The sequence below is a fragment of the Helicoverpa armigera genome, chromosome 16 (assembly GCF_030705265.1).
Source record: "Helicoverpa armigera isolate CAAS_96S chromosome 16, ASM3070526v1, whole genome shotgun sequence".
In the NCBI taxonomy this organism is placed as follows: Eukaryota; Metazoa; Arthropoda; class Insecta; order Lepidoptera; family Noctuidae; genus Helicoverpa; species Helicoverpa armigera.
The window spans coordinates 4412396-4429919 of record NC_087135.1 but is presented as its reverse complement, the minus strand read 5'-3'; positions in this window follow the sequence as shown (position 1 = coordinate 4429919).

The window sequence follows — 17524 nt, the reverse complement described above, 5'->3', positions numbered from 1 at the left end:
TTTGCCTTTCTATTGCGACAAGCTGGGAAATTGTTTTTTAACGAGGAGGTCTTACTTTAGCTTTTATGTTGTGGTTTTTTCTACCACTGCTTTGAAGTAAAAGTGACATGATTAAAGGAGAATGTCTTTTTAAGAATCATTAATTAAAGGACCTTTCTGTTTGAGGAACTAATTAGGCCGTGCTCAACCGTCTTGTCTATCATGCCCTAATTAATCCCTATCGGCTAAATAAATCGCAAGAGCTGATGGTTCCTGGAATACTTTTCTTGTTTCTAATTAATAATCCTCTAAGGTATCTCGAGCTCAGATTTTGACTGAGGAGAAACAGTGAAGACAAGAAGAAGAAGTGAGAAAAAACAGCTACTTAGCGGCGGTGCAGGGATGTAATGTGTAGTTTAAATAATGACAATTATGCTAACCAATACTAAACTACCTAGAAGTATGGAAGAAGAAAACATGCTGCGCCGACCCCAAATAAAATTGGGATAAGGGGAGGAGGATGATGATGATGAATACTAAACTACCTAATTTGTCACAAGGTAACTGCTCACCCGTTTGTCTGTGGAAACTTTGGTCTATAGATTTGATTACTGCCTATGGGTACCTAAATAAAATCAAAACTAAAATGTAGCGCCCAACCAAGCAACTCTAAAACCATTTTGAGTCCTGGATATTGATTCCTGCAACAATGGCCGGTCGTTTCGATTAATTTCCCAATCGGAAAATTTCAGTGGCACTCTGGCTGCCAATTAGCATATAAATTAATTCTCTATTATTATACCTTCCTGTGTCGCTGTCCATCGGGACCTCATAGATAAGGGAATTTCATAGTTCACTGAAGCGTGTCCGCTTTATGTAAAATACTAATTATTTTGAGTAGAGAGGTATTGATTTGATAGACGTTGAACGGGTTTCTAAATCAAAATACATAATTCAATGTTTCGGGCATATTAATAAAATATCATCATTGTGCTCTGTGGATTAGGTACCATTTAAAAAACATTGCTGATTAATCAAAAATCCTCTTTTATGTATAGTTTTATAAGAACTAAACACGAGACCACTTACTATTAATGAGAAAGAAGAATCAATGAAAAAATAATTATCTTAGGAAGATTTCGTTAAGAGCGGACAATAAACTATGATCTAATAACAAACAAATCAATTATATAACTACTCACTAGAATAGCAATGTAATTCAAATACATTTTAATTAGACCATTTGTTGGTACAAATCACTCGCCCGTAATTTACAGGTATTTTAATTAAATTCCTATCATTAACGATCCGATAACGTATACTAAATACTACGCAACATGATACGGTTTATCTTAACTGCTATTGTTTTACGTTTAATGTTTACTTCTTAACTTGTATTAAGTTTCTTTGTTCTTTGAATTGATGGCTAGTCTCTGACCGTTTGGAAGTAATTACGGAAAACATGCTCTGTAAGTTGTGTATTTTCTTAATTATCATGTTTATAATGAGCTTAGTGTGTAACATGGAAAGATAGAGTGACAGGTGAGATAGATCAAACTTCTGCTTAGTCGAGAACTTGAAGGAAATTGTCTGGAACCTAGGTACATACCGACCCATTATATACTAAAAAAACTTAGGAAAGTACGTTGACATTTTTATTCAGGTACCTAATTCATTGACTAGACATCTTTTTTTCATTTTTAACACTGGTGTTCAGCTGCATCTGGTTAGACCGAATTCCTATCACAACATACCTAGCTGGCAAAAAATTAGGCAGGATGATGTCCTAATCTAATCATAGAACATCTAAGTGGGAGTGATCTTCGGTTGCCCACAAATCGTAATCCTCACCGAGGCAAGTTCTAACACTCACAGAACTTTGACAGCCACAAACGGCTCCAACTTTACGAAAGGTCTTTAGTTGCCAAAGTTATGATAGCAATTCCTCAACTCCTGTTCTCACCTGTATCTAGGTGTTCTAGTTTCGGACTTAACTTATATTACCACAATTATTCAGGATTTGGTGATTTGCACCATCAATTGATTGATATTTTGTACTTTTAAAATAAGTTATTTCTAGAATTATAAGTAGAAATTAGTAAATGTATGTAGATAGGATCATGTGGGGAAAAAGGCTTATGTTTAAACACCACCCAAAAAAGTACCCATTTTACTACCAAAAAAATTCTAAACGGTAACCAAAATGGATAAATGGTCACCAAATAACGTTTCCAAAAATATAATTAGATAAAACCATTTTTTCGTATTATTGACTACTAAAAAAATATATGGACGCCTTCAAAATACACTTTAGACCAAATATTATATATTGTCACTACTTAGATGTTACCAATTATGTAATACCATGACTCCTAATTTGGTCATTTTTGTCAGACTAAAAAAGCTAACGATCGCTAGAATATTTCCCAAATACCAATTAATATACTGGGGTTCCCAAACGTACGTCGCTTATTTATTGCTATATGAATTTGTGTGTAACTCAGTACGTTTAAAATGTAAGCACACAACATGCAGCAAGCATGGCTTCTGTCACGGCTCCGGCGCTACGGGGCTCCGGCGGTCCCATGCGAGCTTATCGTCGCAGATGGTTTTCACGCTCACCACCGCAGCTTCGGCTTTCTGGCCGGCTCCGCCGGCCAGCCTCAGCCGCGGCGGCGAGCGCTGAAACTACCTGCGCCTCAGCTCGCAGGCCGCCTCGCCCCTCCGCGCCTACGCGGTTTTGAATTGCACTCTAGGGGTAGGGCAGACAAGACTACGTGGAGTCGGTTTTGCAGCGATTCGTTTTCGTCACTAACTTTGATTTTTGGTAGTAATATAATTCTTTTAGTTGGATAGAATTTGGTGACCATTAATCCATTTTGGAAACCAAAAATAATATTTGTGCGAGATTTGCGATTTTTCTGATGTTATTTTATTTTTTTTGGATCATAATATTATATACTTTAGTGCCCTTTTAATAAAGTCAATTTTTTTTTTTGGAGTTGTTTATTTTATTTGGTGCCTCAGCTTAGAGTCTTAAAAATATTTTTGGTGACCGCCTAAATTATACCCGGGGAAAAATACACTGGATGGAGATGTACCTACTAGCTACTGTTTCTAAAGATAACTATAGTTAATGAACGAATGGGCTATCTGATCGTAAAAACAGGCTTAACTTTTAAGCATAGATACAAATTACAACAAAAAATAACACCTTGCCACACTGCCGAACAAAACATTGTCCTAATCAACAAAATCAAATAGAAATACCTACCAAACTAAACCTAATTAACAATACTAGATTAAACCAATTCAACATTAGGGATGCTACCCACAATTTGCGCGCTTATAATTTACCACCCAAAACAAAAATGTGAAAGACTGCCAAGTTCGATAACATGGGAATGCTTCGCCTATAAAAGAAGTGCGATCTGAATAAGTACCAAGTTCCATACACATACATCAGTTAAAAATAGTTACTTTTTAATGATGTTACTTGACAAGTTTTCACACACCTTGTTATAAACCTATTAAACGTAATGAATCAAGTATTTAATTTTCTATTAAAACTTGCCAAGTAACATCATTAATAAGTAACTATTTTTAACTGATGTATGTGTATGGAACTTGGTACTTATTCAGATCGCACTTCTTTTATAGGCGAAGCATTCCCATGTTATCGAACTTGGCAGTCTTTCACATTTTTGTTTTGGGTGGGATTTCATTTATTTTTGTAAGGTTGTTTATTTTATTTTTTTCTTATGATTAAGTTAGTTAAGGAAATGTCTCATTTATGCTATCTTTCAGATTTTTGAATATGCACTATGCTTCTTACAAAGAAATGAACTAGATTAACTAAATGGACTAGATTTACCAACTGACTGACATGACATGTTATCATATATTATGTTCGTGGATCAAAGTTACACATTCGTTATTTTTGAAAGTGACTCACACTTGGCCGTTTTCAGATTTTTACTTTACTTTGACCAAATACAAACCTTTGTAACGAATTTCAGATCGGTACGACCATTCGAAGATATATTATATAAACACAGATGAATTTAGTTCGTTTTAGTTCCTTAGGGGTATAAAACACCTTCATTATTTTGAAACCGACTCACACTTGGCCATTTTCAGATTTTTCCCTTTACTTTGACATAAAGACGTACCTCCATGCCAAATTTCAAGTCAATACGACCATTGGAAGTGGTCTAGGTTTTTGATGAGTGAGTCAGTCAGTGAGTGTATAGTAAAAATAGCGATTTTCTAACGTCAACATCTCAAGACCTACAATAGTTATATTAATGAAATTTTGTATTTTAGATAAGTAAACCCTCTGGCAGTTAACTTCACCATAAACGGTACAAAAATTGAAGTAGTTAAAGACTTTACGCTTCTAGGAATAACAATAGATACACATATAACATGGAAAACGCATATTAATAATACCAAGGCAAAAATCTCAAAATTTAGCTATGCTCTCCGCGAAGTGAAAAAAACTACAGACATACAAACCGCACTTACAATGTACTACGCCTATGCAAACGCATGGCTAAGCTATGGCATAATACTGTGGGGAAATAGCACAGACGCGACTACTTTATTTACACTGCAAAAGAAATTAATTCGCATTATTGTAAATATAGAACAAACTGACAGCTGCAAACCCTTCTTCATTAAACTCAAAATACTCACATTACCATCTATTTACATTCTAGAAATATGCAAGTTTGTTAGGAAATACACTAACTTCTTCACAACCCGAGGAGACAAACACAAAACCAGATCACTTAGACATAAGAACATGCTCATGCTACCTACTTCCCGTATGACATTACATTCAAATAGTCCATATGTAATGGCAATAAAAATATATAATAAATTACCAAATGCTATAAAAAACGAACCAAAGTATAATGTATATGTAAATAAAATTAAGGAAATCCTAACTAAAAAGGCATACTATACAATTCAAGAATACATGAACGACAAAATAAATATTAGTCATACATAAACATTATACACACTACAATACACTATAATAGCTAATATCTAAATAATTTCCTAATATACATATATTTATACAAATATAAAGAAATATAATATATAATTTTAATTGTAAATTAACTATTCCTACTATACCTAATGTTTAAAACTACCATAAAAATTTTGAATTAGTTTTAAGTATTTTAAATGTACTGGCATTAAATGCCAAATGTTGCTGTGCCCTAACAGGGTCCACAAATGTACCTAGCTGTAAGCCTTTGTAACACCATGTGAAACTTGTGGAATGCAATAAACGATATGAATATGAATATAAGTGAGGGGGTCTCAACAGATACTAGAAATTTCATGTGCGTAAATAAATTAGATTTTGAGTTATAGGGGGGTCGAATTTGGCCCGAAATGGTTCGTGTAATATAACCCACGGCCGGTGTGTCGCTTTTTTTGCTCGAACTTGGCGGACACACTGCCGTGTGTCTAGATACAGATGAATGCGCGGTGGTCACTGCCCAGTGTTGCATTTAGTATGCGCGTCACATGCCATGCCGGATTGCGTGCCACCCCTAATCACCGCGCTTGTCCGACCAATATCAGTACTATTCATTCGTTAGTCAATTTTAGGCAACTGATATATTTTAAATTCAATCAATTTGTTTTGAAGGGTTGAGTAATTTGAATGGGAAATAGTTTGGAAGGTGCTTTTGTTAAGAGAACTGTAATATAAGCCTCGCTTTCGCGGGGTCGGTACCGAAATCGGTATGTGGGTTTTAAGAAACCAGCACAAAGCAACCCCGAGGCTAGAAGTTGAGGATTATACACACATGCATCATTGTGCTATAAGAGTGAAGAAATAGGGAATGCACATGTTTATGCTGCACAAATGCTTGTACAATATAATACCTATGACCTGCGCAGTTGGCTGATCTCCTAAAAGAGAACAAGGGCCGTGGTTGAAAATTGACCTGAAAGGAAGCTATCAGTAAAAGTATATAATTAACATACTTACATGCAAAGCTTAATAGATGCAACAGTAACGGACCTGTTGTGGCTTTAATCTTCTTACAGAGGGGAGTCGAACTTCTTCAAGGGAAGAAGACAATTTAAAATGATCCAACACCATGCATCGAATCAATAAACAAGAATCTAAGTACTTCTAACTCCTACTCGTGTGGTTGTACTTAGCTCAAACAATTATTTATCCGTTCTCACTTTACTTAATGCCTCCACTACTTTCTAAAGTCTATTTAATTGGTATTTGCAGGCCAGTAGTATCTGTAATTAAACTGTTCCGTGAAGTGAATTTCCAGTGTTTATACCTTGTCGATTTCTCGTAGCAAAGCAAAGTAATTGCACTTCACTGGGTACAACTGGATAACGAGATAAAAGCTATTTCTGGTCGTTTCTAGCACTTTTGAGATTGAAACATGAAAATGCAATTTATTTATTAATTCTTCGTCCTTAAAATACTATGATGTTATGGTATTTTATAAAAGCTTATTCACTTACCTACAAATCGCGGTTTCTATCTACTTCCTATCTGACAATGGAAATGTAGGTACTTATTTAAATCAGGCTTGTCCCTCAGATTAGCACGTTCAAGACACCAAACAGACAAACTCTTCAGCTTTATAATATTAGTATAGATTCACAAGACTATTAACTGATAATGGTAGCAGAGGATTGGTCATTAAGCACAAATAGCGTATTCAGTAACTGCTACTGAATACCCTGGGAATGCGGGCCGAATTCACGGTATTGTAGTACTAGATAATACATGAATATATTATGCAAACATTAGTAAACAGTTGCCTTATTCCCTATTGCATATATGCTTACAAATATAAGTTATTTAAAAGCATAACTTAGGTACTTTTTGGTTTTCGTGAGACAGAGTTCGTCTTTTATTAAAGTCGTCATTACACCTATTACCAACTGCACTACAACTACAAGAATTACTCTATCTATGGTTTAAAACACGACAGCAAGCTTTCCGGGCTCAAGCAAAACCATATTAAGATTGAAGGTAAGGAAGAAAAATAAATATGAATAATTTCAATATACTTCTTCTGTATCACAAGTACACCTATACACTTACAAATGACAATATCAGTAGATATTGTACAATTTCATATCCTCGGTGTTACAGATACGAACGCGAGAGGAATCTTGTTATCCTCCGTCGCGACTAGCTATTTGTCACCGTATGTAATCCTACCCGCTACCTGGATGCATAGCTACGGGGAAATCTAGATTGCAATATAACTCCGTCTTATATTGTTTATGGACATGGAGACGAAATATTTTTGTTTACTTTATGCACTTTTACCTGATAGCTAGCTACCTGGGTAACTGGATTCAGGAGATCATATAAACAGTCGCCCCATGCCCCCATGTAAAATACTGGTACTCAACCGCATCCGATTCGACTGGAAGCTGACCCCAACATAGTTGAGAAAAGGCTAGGCAGATGATGATTTACTTGTTTTATAGTACTGAGTTGAGACAATAGTTTTATGACGGAATTATATGGTAGAGTATAATTTCTAGAGAATTGCGTTAATACAACCTCGAGAGCTTCATTGCATTGAAGCGTGCACTTAGTAAGATACCTACTCAAATGTACTCAGTCAATTATATTGCTTCAGCGTAAGTAGAAGGCAATGTGGGTTCAAAAGTACCTACATTCAAAATAGAAAATTAATTTGTTAGCAAATAAAACTAACTTTACTTTGAGCTCAAACATTTAATTAGTTATACGGAATACTCAACCTGTGTGGGTTATTTTTACCACATTAATGTAATTTAAGGCTAGAGTATACCAAAGCTTTTATCCCGAGAATTTTATCGAACAGAGAGCGTTTAATTCAATCTCCGATCAGACCGTCAGGGGTCCGTCAAGATAGTTTTCAAGTTAATCCATCAACCGGTATTGGGTTTAACTACCTATAACCTAGTAGATTACCAACAGGTAGATAAATGAAAATTATTGATTCTATTGAAATGGAGGCTTTATTAAAGTTGACTTTATGGTTCTCTCACATAAAGATGTGATGTTTTCTTTTTCATTCTTGACGTTCGTTTGTACGGTGTCACGTCATATTGGCTATGTTATTAATACGTAATTTATAGGTACGTTACTTACAGGTACTATTATAGCGCGTGGCGCGCTAGGGACCGGGGATCTCGGGATATTTCAATAATTAAAACATTAAATAGATCTTTAACTTGTTTATTGACGGACTGGGGGTGAAGTGACATACTTCAGTATAAAAACTTATTCTATTTAAAAACGAATATATTTACATCATTGTCCGGCCAGGTATTAAATATAGGTAAACCCTTAACACCAAAGAGTATCCAACTAAGTATTACATTTCTATATATAATAGAATCCAATACATGAAACGAATGAAAACTTATCAATAAATTAGTTTAAAAATTTCTGCTTAAGTCCGTAATAAGGTTGTGAATCCTCGAGAAAACTCAATCAATCAAGCAAAGGATGAGGTTTAGTAGATAAATTACCTAATTACCCTTGCGAGTTTATAAACTAGGCTTCGGGAGAATAAATTAGTTTTACCGATATCAGTTAAGAAAACTTTATTAAAGGCATTTTTATTTTATGTCTTAAAAGACTGTTCTGATGCCTTACCATTTTATTTGATACCCATATCCTGGGCGTGGATTTTTTAACAGCCAGTCCGCCTTATTGGGGAGGCCGCCATATTGGATTTGTGATGACGTTTCTTAGCTAGTCATGTATTATCATCAGAACCTAAGCCATGTGCAAAATTTTATCCTAATCGAAAACCGGGAATGTTGTGAATTTCTTGTTAAAATATCGTTATACAAGACTACTACATTATTTCTTAACCCGAGCTAACATTAAACTAAGTACAAGTCTCAAGAGGAATTTAGATACAAAAAAGATATATACGAAGTCGAGTATCAAACTAAATGCTGGCCACATGAAATATTCAACTGTGAAAAGGGTACGAGCTCTTGGGAGCTGTAATTTAAATAAATATTATTACACCACATATTTTATGTATAAACGCGACCGGGCTATGTTTACTGCGGTCCTTTCGTATAAACGAGATTATGAAATTATTTTGGTATTGCTTAAATAACCAGGATTGTTTTGATCATGGGATCAGGAAGGGAGTAATTGAAGGGAGATCTTAACATAGTTTGGAACGGTGTCTTGAGAAATTGTCCGGAACCTACACTGAATATGATGTTGGGATCCATCACCAAATAAACTCCGTAAGAGTCAAGTACTAGTGTAAGAGTACAAAAGGCTTATTATACATATACTCCAAAAAAAAAAAAAACTATTAAATTTTTCCTTATTCAAACATTATTGATTTTACGTTATGAATAGCTATTAAATATAAAAGTAGTACCTTTTCATGTATCAGTATTTTTTGTTAGAAAATACATACTTTTAAAACGGCTTTAAAATAGCAAATGCTCTTAAGAAGCCAGCAAATATTGTCAAGAAATCCAAGTTCACATTTAGGGAAACAGTTATACAAAAAATCCATTTGCAAAACTCGCAGTAGATGCAGCAGGCAGGTAATATTTACAGCTGCTTGCCGGGCACCGCTCACGTATGGCACATTAGTCCGCCAGTTCTCAGTGCTAGCTCTCTAATGGCTCAAACGTACGTGCTCGATCATATCCTACACTGTTCTGTTGCATTATACGGTTAGAGGGAAAAATTTGGACAGTTTGCCGGTGACCTGGTTAGGAAATGACCTGAAATTGGAGTTTTAGGTTTTGTAGTCTAATTTATATGTATGTGAAATTCTGTGATTGATTTGTTAATATCAGAAAACATTACTTTTTTATAACTTATTATTAACTTGTTGCATCCAGTTTTGCAAATGATATGAGCAAAAGCACTGGTACTTAACTGAGCAAAGGTACTTAACGTCTTTCTGGAATACTGATGTAAAATTGTTGGTACTACAGAAAATGTTTGAGAATCTGAATTCATTATCTTACATCAGATATTGTTTCTCTATAACTACTGCATAAAGTTCATCTCGATACATTCTATTATCTACGTTCTAAATCAAATCTTCAATCACAAAGGAGCAGATACGGGCATCAATTTAGCTCGTAGTAGTCTCCTGCTTCGTTAAGGTACAGCACACACGAGAGATTTCATTAACACTGGCCACCTTTGGCTTCTCTAGTGAGAGAACAGTCTTCCTTGAACTAAAACAATTTCATTCCTCTGTTATATAAAGTAAGTACTATATTTTGTATTGAAAAGGATAAAGAGAAGGAGAAAAAAGTCCCTTAATTAGTAGTTTAACATCGACCAAAGAAAAAGAGTTACATTTAATTGTAAACATTCTAAAGAAAATACTAAAATAAAATCTGCGATTCGGAAAATTCCGGGAAATTCTTTTCCCGATAGAAAGTAAAACGGTTGGCACGTGCTGAATACGCTCGAACAATCTTTACTCTTTTGTTTAGAAGTGCACAACTTATACAAAAAGGTTTAAGATATCTTAAAAGTTTCGAGTTTCGAAGTATATGTTACGTATTGTTGCCATACGTATATTTGGTTAAACTTGGAACTTTGGAATCTTGCGATAACTTTTCGGCAGTCGATCACACATGATTACATTTGACGGTTGGACCATTTCTGAAAACAGGTTTATTTACTCTCACGGTAAAACAGTTAAACACATTTCGAAGTTTTTTGGCATGAATATAATATGTATCTTTAGGTACGTATCTATAAATATCTTTGATATCAACCTTAGAGTTGGAGGCTAGTTCTTTGAAGAAGGATTAAAATGTTTATTTAATTAAGATGTAGTTTAAGTTTCGTGCTTGGGTAAACAAAAACAGATTAGACATTTTTGAGCAGCTATTTTATTTTGAAAACTTTCTATTTTGGTCAATGATTTAATCAAAACCAAAATTCTACTCTTGGTTTCTTAAAAGAAGCTCATCAATGCAAAGGATTCTTGTTTTAGTCGGAGCTGTAGTAAAATTACACTTTACATAATACTGACGATGAAGACAATAGCTTTAATACCGTCCTCGTCGATAGAAGATTACGTCTGCAGCGAGCTGAGGTTTTACAAGAAAAATGCAAATAGCATTACAGTTTGTATCGTAAGGAATAATGTTCAGTATCTTATGTATTGACTTATGAATATATTGAAATATTTAATTCTCAAGTGATTCATGAAGACTTGATAAGCACGCAAACCTACACGTAAACTAGCTATTTTACTATCGGATAAAATGCTCACTATTTACTTTATATCTTACCCATATTATTTCAGATACAAATACCCAAACCACTAAAGAGTCTGAATAAATAAAACGTCCGAACAAATGAACTGAACAAAACTACACCCAAGCGACCCGTAACATTTAAAACACACTACTTATTCCTCAAAGACATACAGGTTTGAAAACTCCAATCGTGCAGAAAGTCATTGTCCGTCCAACTCTGGCTCATTTAATGGCACGGACACTGGCGAACGGGCAACGGAATTGAAAATTTATCAATGAACTCCTCGATTCGTCTGCTTCCCTGGTACCGATTAGTCCTACAAGTCCAGGTACTAACCCAATTTATTTTACTGACATATCTAGATTTACACGAACTGGGAATTGGGTAATCCGTTTGACTTGCTAGTTTAGAACCGTTTTGCTACCTACGTGGTTAGTTAGATAGTTTAACTTTAGATCTAATAAACGAAGGTTTATTCATAGAGTTTAACAACTGACCCGATAAAGTAGTGTGTAAAACAAGACCGTAAACTCAACATGGATACGTTATATATGAAGTGATACTACCGTAGATGACAGTGCATAAACTAGAACAAAATATATTGCAAAGATTTCCCTAATGAGAAAAGCTATTAATCATGAATGGATATGAATAAAATAAGCATCCTTTTTCAACTATGAACCTATTCTCTTATTTATAACAGCAAAGCAACAACAGGTTTATTTATTCGCCGGGGTTGTCAAAAAACGTAGAATTTATAAGTAAATCGGGCTTTTTCGGAAGTGGGACGCACGGATACGATCTGGTCCGGATATTGCAAGTCACATGACACGGATATTGGATGTGGATATTATTAGACTTGGATTATTCTCGGGATTCTCATTTATTTATGAGTCCTTAATGGAATCGAGGTAGGATTTGTGTAAGCAGTATCTATATAGGTACATCGGTTCTACTATTACCTACTTACCTATTATTCGTTCATTAGCCGCATCAAAGTCCAAATAGAACATTTCTAGGCTACATTGTTTTAATTGTGTAGTGAGTATTATCTCATATAGGTAAAGTCAAAGTTTTTATTTGTGATCGTTGTTTTTGATATCAAGTTGCATAAGAAGTAAATGCCAGAAAGAAATACTATCATGCACTATAATTTGCACCACTTTTAAAAAAGCTGATCAATGACGAGGAAACTCCCTTTATTGCAAGAATTTTCTTTGCACTAACTATCAGTTGTTAGTGTGGAAATACAAAGGAGAGCGAGAGTCAACATTGTCACACCACAAAGTTGCACCTACGCTCAGATGCTTGCGCTGCTGACTTGCGGCGCTAGACCGCATTGCTCTGACAACGTGTGGACGATACGTTGCCGATATAAGTGTACTGGAAAAGCCAGCAATCTATTTAACAATTTGTAATGAAAGCCTTATTTTGCGGTTTAAAGTTTAGAATTCAATATAAGATAAAAAAATACAGCGCTGTATTATTTCAAATTATACATTTTATTTAAATTAAATAGATAGGTTAAGTTTGCTGATTTGAATGAAATACTACCCACTTTTTAGTTCGGGAAATTACTTAGCATTAATAATGATGAACCTACTTATGAAACTCGGTATTGTACCTACACATAATGGTGGTGTGGTGATTGGTAGACCACCGTATGGCTATACCGAAGGCCCGTAGTGGTTGCGGGAAAACTAATTGGTCAGTGAATAGGCGAACCGGGGCGCAGTATGAGTGAAGCTAGGTAGGTGAAAGAAAAACCGGCCAAGTGCGAGTCGGAATCACGCACGAAGGGTACCGTACCATTGTTTAGAAAATGAGCAAAAGAACACGTTTGTTGTATGGGAGCAACCCCGAAATATTTATTTTATTCTAGTTTTCAGTACTTGTTGTTATAGCGGCAACCGAAATACATCATCTGCGAAAATTTCAACTCTCTAACTATCACGGTTCATGAGAAAAATAACAAACATAAAACTAATATTGGCGCGATTAGACAAACTTAAGGAATTTCTATCCGTGCTAGATCTTTGTTCTTTAGTTTAGTACGGCGCTTCGCAAATGTAAGCACGTTTAGAATGTTTCGGCTACTACTGGTTACCATAGCTATGTCTAATTCGCTTCCATTGGTTACTTCAATCGCTACATGATTTTAAAATTATGAGTATCACCATTATTTATTACTGTCACGATATAAAAAAAATACCTACATATGTAAGTTTAAAAAAAATATTTTAGTTTTTGTTGAATGTTACCTACTCAATATATTTTTAATATACTCAATTTTATACTAAAAACATATTTTTTTACATTACAATTTGTCACATAGCAAGGGACAAATGAAACGGAATTAATAAATATTGCTTTCAAATGAAAAATAGCGGACATAATATTTTCAATTTAAATATAGTTATTAATTCTAAAATAATTTTCCAGATTAATGAATTCAAAAAAGCTCTAATTTGAAATCGTTAATAGCAAAAAATATATCCAATGAATCCTACTATGTACTATGTACTTTCACGATGAAGCTTGCAAACCATAAACCACACATTGCTGAATAGAACTTCCTTTGCTAAAACATTTCATAATTACTGTCCTCGTTATGACACTGGCTGGACAAACAGCATCCTACACATAAAGTAAATAACCACTAGAGAGCGCACTCGCCAATTTCTTCTAAGAACACGACTCACCACTGCGGGCGGGGGGACGCGGCATAATCCGCGGCTACTATTGGTCAGTTCAAGGTCGCTACTAAAGGATCGTACTGATCGTAGCCTTATAGTACGCGCAAAATCACTAACTTTTGGCGAGCGTCGGGGCACTGTATGCGCAGTCAAGTGGTTTTATAGTCTTTGATCCTACATGACTAGTCCGTGATGTAACCGCAGCTTCGAAATTCAAAAACATATGACAGATAAAATTATGTTTTCTCTACCCATCGCTTTTAGCACTAAAATTAAATTAGTACCTAATTATGACCTGTATAACCATTACTTTCTGCCCGATTTTCTCGCCTTTGACTGGACCAATTTAAATCCCAGTTATCAGCTCGGTTTTTTTAGAATTAAGAGAAGGTTTTAGGTATATTAACCAACTTAAAAAAAAAAAACTTTTTACACAAAATAAATACTCAAAAATAAATCCTTAGGTGCATCGGACTAGAAGTCAGTGTTTAGTAACTGCAGCTATGTTAATTTCGGTTTTATTTATCTAAAAAGTTTTTATTAATTAAAGTGTAAAAGGTATAATTTACGTTTCAAAATGCAAGGGTAATTAGTGGCCTGCCCTCTGGAGTGATTTACGAAGAAAAACGTCAGCAAATTGTAAACAAAGAGGAATGCTCTAATTGCTCACCTCAGCGTAGTTTTTATGCTGAAGCCGAGTAAGGAGAGAAGTAAAGACATTAAAGTTGATTAAGAACAATAAAATGAGGAGAGATGACTTGAGCTGGTTTAAAAGTAAACTGAAACTGCGGTTTTTTTAACTCACGGAGCTAAATAACACTGCAGGAGGAATAATATTTTCAAATATTTATATCTTACAACTTACAACATATAATAACGTATAGGATAGATATTGTAACGTTAACAACATGGTAAGCATCCAGCTATTTTCTATTTTATAAATGAAGCCGTTGGAAGCCAATGTGAAGAATTTGACGCATGTCAATAGCAATCCTGCTAATTCATTGGTTTTAATTACAACTCTCCATAAATAAAAATGTCTACAAAATATAAAACTGCAGTTCGTATCTCTCAGTTCTTACAATTTATCGTTCATCAAAGTAAGAGTCCGAGAATGAATATAAAAGTAATTAGCAATCAATGAGACCGTTTAATTGGATGCTGTTCATGCTCAGCCAGGTAATATTATTTTGCGAAAACACGTCATTTGGAAACCGGTTCATAATTTGCTGCAAACCACGTCATTGCATTTCGTGGATGACTAGATGCAGTTGCAAATAAAGCACAATTTGTAATGGCGTGATCTGGCAGAAGCCGAAATATTACAAGTAAATTGTTGCCTGTAAAGTACCTATGCCATAAAGTAATGTATCTACTTAATTAAATCCCTCTTCAAACTGAATTATATTAGGAAAAACTTATGTACGTTACTCTGCTATATTTGCTTTATTTGTACAGTAGCGACCTAGTTTTGTGTCATGTCCTGATATGACCATTCTCTTCTACTCTCTAAAACCGACCGACCTAAGCATAAACTAGTCATAACAATACATAAATAAGCACCTTACTAATGTGATTGTTGAAATTACTTTTCTCTAAATGTATCATAAAAAAACACAACAAATCATTATTGTGTAGTACCTGCCAGCATTAATACCTGCAACAGACACGGCTAATTTACGAGGCGTTTCGTTTTACCGGAAAATGTTACCTTTAAAAGCTATTATTGACACCTGCGGGCCATTCAGTTAGGAAGCCTATAAATTGGCCAAATAGCCGCTTATTCGTGGGAACTGACAGTTGCATCGACTAACAGTATTGACTGCGGTTACCCTTACAGATTTTGCAGAGTGTACGAGGGTAATGAAAATTGAAAACACTTTTGAAGAACTCTTGAGAGAGGACACAGATAAATGGGTGCTTGAAAAAATACTTAAAAACACCATTATTTTGAAATATTGATGGTTTCTTTTTTCTATGGAAGAGATTTATGGTACTTTCATTTAACTCAAAGGAAGAATGATAAAAACCGGCTTGATTTATCAACAAGTACTTACCGACCACCAACATCAGGTAGGTATAAACTTGTTAATTGTAAACAGAGTAACTCTTTACAATATCACAATAAAAAATCACTGCATGTTACTTTTAAGCAAACCAGCACCATAATTTACTTTTTAGCCCCGGTTTTATTCAAGGACCAATCGGCTTACAAAGAGTAATTATATTGCAAAATATTTCCTTGCCCTCATTTATTTTAAAGGTTTTCCTAGGGCTTTATTCAGATCATAAATACGGAACGACAAGGGAAAGGAGAAGTTTCATAGTTAACTTTGAGGGCTGAAATATTGAGTTGAGTTTAAACGAAAAAGTAATTGGCATACACTTCATGATGACCTATTATAACAAACAATAAAAACTTCGGTGAAATCACATGAAAACAAGTAAACAGCCTTATGCTTTACTACCAGCCTTAAAGTACTTGCAAGAAAATATTAAATATACTACTTCGATACATGTCACGTATGTAACTTCCAGTAAGTAATTTAAAAGGAATATCAGATTTTTAATAACACTCTTCTGCTTTGCAGTTCCAACGTTTAATATCAGTGGTGCAGGTGAGGATGATTGGCCCAAACCATAAGATGTAGCGGGTTTCTTAAGCTTCAGTCACTAGCAAATATATCTTAACTGAAAATCACAAAACGGTTCAATTTGTATGGTTTCAATTTTGACGTTATATTTACTGAATATATTTCTGAAAATACATAGTGTACCTAAATTTGTGTATTTACTTTTCAAGCTGTAATAATATGTTTTTTTATCATCTTATTATAGACGCATCTTGTTTAATTTGTAATAAATAATTTTTCAAAACGTTCATATCTCGTTTCGTAAACAACACAGATTAGCGACTCGTTCTGCGTTTTCCGTAGAAGCTGATGTACTTACCACATGCAAAAAATAATGCATCAAAACGCTGGTATCTTTTACCTTGCGACATTTTATTACCGATTCCCTTCTTCTAAAGTATTAATTTTCAATAACAGGTGCGCCGTGTAGCCTTTGGAATCGAATTCATTAACTATTCAGAATGATTTAGATCGTACCAAAGGTTGCTTCATGAATCAATCCGATTACCGATTAGAGCTGTAATTATATCAGTAAAATACCTAAATATAAAATTAAAAGTAATAAAGAAATGTACTTTTGATATACAATTAAAGATTTTCGTGAATTATTTTTTACAAATTACTTCCCAGAAAATATTTTAATATTCATATGTTCGTTCGTATACAGAGCGCAGTTCGTTGGATCCAATCTTTTCATTTATTTTTTACATTGCAACACTGAATAATAATGATGCACAACTTATTTGGAATTCGTATGAAGATACTGATATTTGTAGCACCTTTTTTAATAAGGTAAACAAAAATCTTAATTTCCTCTTTAAAATTACAAAAAATAATTATGTATTCATAGTATGTACAAAATTAAGTTTAAATACAGCAAGATTAGTGCAAAGTCACGCCTGTAGTACACATCTTGGCTTGCTTTTAACATAATATTATGG